The sequence below is a fragment of the Octopus bimaculoides genome, chromosome 1 (assembly GCF_001194135.2).
Source record: "Octopus bimaculoides isolate UCB-OBI-ISO-001 chromosome 1, ASM119413v2, whole genome shotgun sequence".
Classification (NCBI taxonomy): Eukaryota; Metazoa; Mollusca; class Cephalopoda; order Octopoda; family Octopodidae; genus Octopus; species Octopus bimaculoides.
In genome coordinates, this window is record NC_068981.1 from 189,528,511 (window position 1) to 189,533,870 (window position 5,360).

Sequence of the window (5,360 nt, forward strand, 5' to 3'; positions counted from 1 at the left end):
GGCACATAAAATACACCATTTCGAGCGTGGCCGTTTTCGTGCGGGTGACACGTAAAAGCACCCACTACACTCTCTGAGTGGTTGGCGTTAGGAAGGGCATCCAGCTGTAGAAACTCTGCCAAATCAGACTGGAGCCTGGTGTTGCCATCCGGTTTCACCAGTCCTCAGTCAAATCGTCCAACCCATGCTAGCATGGAAAGCGGACGTTAAACGATGATGATGACGATGATGATGATATATATGATAAGTTATAACCAATTTGGCTCTATTATACAGAAGAAAACAATATGGCGAGCTGGCAGAATCGTTAGCACGTCGGGCAAAATGCTTAGTGGCATTTGGTCTGTCCTTATGTTCTGAGTTCAAATTCCGCCCAGGTCGACTTTGCCTTTCATCCTTTCGGGGTCGATAAATTAAGTACGAGTGAAATACTGGGGTTGATGTAATCGACTAGTCCCCTCGTCACAAATCTGAGCCCTTGTGACTCCAGTACCAAGGATTATACAAAAGAAAAATGTGCGTGTGTGTGCATGTATGTAATATTTTAATGTTCAGATATTCGGCCGAGGTCGACTTAGCCGTTCATCCATCTAGGTCGATAAAATAAGTACCAAGTGGACACCGGGGTCAATGTACTCGCTTTTCCCCTTCTCCCGATATTGTTGGCCTTGTCCCAAAATTTGAAAGCAATATTTTAATATTCAGAGAATTTGAGATAAATCAAAATTTTTCCTTTGTGTAATGGAGCCAAATTGTTAATATTTTATGTCTACGGTAAAAACGTCTCATTAAATATCAATGGTGGAAAGTTTTCTTAAAAAGAATTTAAATATATTATGACAAAGCAGACAACTACAATATAGACAATAAAATTAATAAAATAGAAAACATTAGTTGAAAGAATTATGATATTTAATACATGTAATATATGTATGCTCATGTGTAATCTCATGTTTCCAGAAACTTTTATTATTAACAAGATACATTAGACAAATTAGAAGCTGATAATGAGACATTAAACAATATTTTTCTTTTCCCAATGGTAGCAAAATTATATTCATGTCAACGTTTGTTTTTCAGTATTTTTAAAGCTATTTTTTAATTTATAATATGTTTAGATTCTTTTAATTGATGTGGCTTCAAATTAACAAAAAATGTAAAAAAATCGAATGTGGGTGTAGAAGAACATTTATCAAAATTATCAATATACTTTGCGATCATTCTGTTTTGAATTTGTTTTGATCTGAAAATGATTTTACGTATGAGAAGAGTCGTGATAAAGTCAGTTGTGGCTTATAGATTTTATTACTTACGGCACTTCCCGGTAATAACACAAGCAATACCGAATGTTCTTTGAAAAGAATATATTAAAGGTGAGAATTTAATTGAACGTTATTCTTTTATTCGTTTATTCTTTTACTTGTTTCAGTCATTTGACTGCGGCCATGCAGGAGCACCGCTTTTAGACGAGCGAATCGACCCTAGGACTTATTCTTTGTAAGCCTAGTATTTATTCTATCGTTCTCTTTTGCTGGACACACACCGGTTGTCAAGTGATGGTGGCGGGAGGAGGGGAGGGGACAAATAGACACACAAATACATACATACATACATACATACATACATACATACGACGGGTTTCTTTCAGTTTCCGTCTACCAAATCCACTCACAAGGTTTTGGTCGGCCTGAGGCTATAGTAGAAGACATTTGGCCAAGGTGCCACGCAGTGGGACTGAACCCAGAACCATGTAGTTGGGAAGCAAGATTCTTACGGTGAGCTGGCAGAATCGTTAGCATGTCGGGTAAAATGCTTAGCGGTATTTCGCCTGCCGTTACGTTCTGAGTTCAAATTCTGCCGAGGTCGACTTTGCCTTTCATCCTTTCGGGGTCGATAAATTAAGTACCAGTTACGCACGCGTGTCGATGTAATCGACTTAATCCCTTTGCCTGTCCTTGTTTGTCCCCTCTATGTTTAGCCCCTTGTGGGCAGTAAAGAAAATAAGATTCTTACCACACAGCCACGCCTGCGCCTGAAAGTTTTGCATTCTCATAAAACACGATGTAATGAACCAGACAATCAGATGTTGCTGTGCATTGCTGGTCACAATGCGCTTCGCATTGTGATAGCCTTCCAATGATGCCACTCTGTTGACTAGGCGGGTAGGCTAACATTTCCTCACCTCTTGATTAGAAGACTATCCGTCGCAGGGTTATCCTTTTGCAGCTGAGAGGACTGGGGCGACGTGAAATAAAGTGTCTTGCTTAAGAACACAATGCGCCGCCTGGTCGGGAACCGAACCCATGATCTTACAATCGTGAGTGCAACAGCATAAAAAACTGGTACTGCGTCGGTTGCGACGACGAGGGTTCCAGTTGGTTCGATCAACGGAACGGCCTACTCGTGAAATTAACTACGCTGAGCATTTGACAGACACGTGTACCCTTAACGTAGTTCTCAGGGAGATTCAGTGTGACACAGAGTGTGACAAGACTGACCCTTTGAAATACAGGTACTACTCAATTTTGCCATTTGAGTGGACTGGAGCAACGTAAAATAAAGTGTTTTGCTCAAGGACACAACGCGTCGCCGGAAATTGAACTCATGACTTTATGATCGTAAGCCGAATACCCAAACCACTGACCCATGCGCCTTCACATTATAAGATATGATTTAGAATTGAAGTCACTCTTTGCAAAGTTCTATCAATGAAGGGATTGCAGCTTCTGTGGAGAATTGGCTGTAAATCTAAAGAGGATATGAAGTTTTCTCTTGACACCCATGAAAATCTTTTACTTCAATCATCCAATAAAAGAACTCTGTAATCAAAGCGATCCATTTTAATGATATATTTTTAGGAATTCAAGAAATGAATCAATGAGAACAAACGAGACAAATATTATTACATGAGAGAGAATATATATAAATATCATCCAACGTCACCCAATTCAGCCACACCATCGTTCACAAACCGCCTCTAACTGTTATTATGAATTAATTAGAAGAGAATAGCGTCTCATCTTGTTTATCCTGTCTATAGACAGGTGTCTCCAGACTTTAACGTTACTGTTTACTTTAATCATGTTCTATTTAATGTGTCTTTCAGGTGTAGACAATAGTGTTTTTCAATGACATTTACCATTTCACAGAAGAGCAGACACTGGGCCAAACAATACGTTGCTTCAAATTAGTTCACCTAGCTCGTACATAAAAGATTATGGTAAGTTCAGAAGAAAAAATAAATTGATTTTCTGTGACGAAGATGAAGCGTTAGACATTTCGAGCAGGATCTTTCATGCACAGTGAGGGATATATATCAGGCTGAGTAGAAAGTAAACAACGTTTTGAAACATGAAATTCATCACAATATATTTCAACAATGCGGAAATTTTATTCATCAAAGTACCATTACAATCAACACATTTTTGCCAACGAGTTACAAGTTTGTTTGTTCCAGTAACATAAAAATCTGCCATAGTACCGTAATCTAGTTACTACAACACAACGCAACAAGTTATGTAAATCAGCGATTCCAGAAGATGTTATATAGAGGAGAATAATCAGCTGTTATCTTTACCAGGAATGTGTCACTTTCTATAATTGTAGAGCGATAATTCTATACGGCAAAATAATATTTTATTATTATTCATTTTCCTTCTACTTTTGTGAATACTCCATATGAATCTTTTTGTTGAACGGTAATATAACATAGAATGGCTTCGAAGAAAAATTGGTTTGCCATTTTCTAAAACTTTCTTTGATATTCATAGCCTCTTTTTCAGTTGTTGAGAAATTGTGTTCTGGAGAAGGAAAACGGCAGGTTTCTTTTTACACAAGTGAACATCCAAGATTATATTTCCAGAAATCTCAAATTCAACGTGTAATAGAACTTCAAGTTAGATAGGAAAAGAGAGAGGCATTAACTCATGAAATTTTATTCGAATAAACAACATCTAATTTTTTAAAATTTTTGTCTTGCAATGACAAAGCAGGATTTAGTTGAGGTTGAATTAGTTCTAGAAAAGGGAACATATGTTTAGAGTAAAGACCAAACAAATCTAGTTGTTCTTGTTTAGCATGGCTAGGTATCGAATAGTGAACGAAAGGTTTCAATCAGCGCGTGAGTTTCAGCGATTTAACATGTGTTTTTGTTTTCTAGTTGACAAATGAACGTTTGTCACTATTTCAAGTAATGTATAATCTTTTAGCGGCTAAAATAAATTTAACTATATTCTCCGATAATTCTATCAACGACAATAATATCACCAAGATAGGCGCAAATTCTTTTGTTGCTATCAATGGTAATTATTCTACCACTACCCGTTGGAAAGCGCTGACGGCATTAGCCACGACAAATGGTAACTCATAAACTGAAATAAATGTTTATCAACTTGAAGTGCAGAATATTTCATATCATGTTTGTGAAGAGAAATATGTGGACTGTTTTCAAGTCGAATTTGATCTAAAATTTATTGTTGGAAAACCGACACACGAGATATTCAATATCAGAAAGTCGGTGGGCATACAATGGCGATTTATCGTTTGTGAAGTGTCAATAATCAGGCTTTGTTTGCCGTTATTTCTTATTACTTGTGCTCGCTATGGGGAGGCTGAGAGCTTAATCATACCATCATCAATAAGCCATTTAATCTCTTCCTTAATAAAAGTTTCAAATGGAGAAAAGCAATGAAATTTATTAGCAACCGATTTTAAATTATAGAATAAGTGGGAAAAACGAGTGGGGATCATGAACATAAAAACAATTCGTGCAACAGTAAAATATTTTAATGATCCTCTTAGTGTAAATGTAATACTGTGATATTATTTAAGAAAATCGGGACCCAAAATTATAGAGGAACACAAATTAAAAAAGAACAAAACTAAATAAAACAAAACAAGCAAAACGAGTATATGCCTGTGTTTATTGCAAACGGCTGTTATTTTAAATTCATCTGGACCAAAAATAAAAGTTAGTCGCATACATCTTGTTAGTTGATGGTGCCATCGTGCGCTAGAAATAAACTACTATGGTGTTCTTGGAAGTAACATCGGCTGATAAAATCGTACATTCTTCAAGACAAATGAGATTTTCTTTTTGTTTATAGTTTCAGATCAGAGCTGCGGCCATGCTGATGCACCATCGTTTTGCTACACTGTTATTACTGAGAGCCTCCTCCAGTATGTGGCACTTGGTGAAGAATGGAGTTTGATGTAGCTACCCTCATTTGCACCTCTTACCGTGAGGTAGGTTCATCTGGGACTCTCGACAGGAAGAGGTCCAGCTTTGATTTAATAAAACCTACATCTACTTTGTGCAGGTTCCTCAGGCTCTTTGGGAGAATATTAAAAAGCTGTGGGCC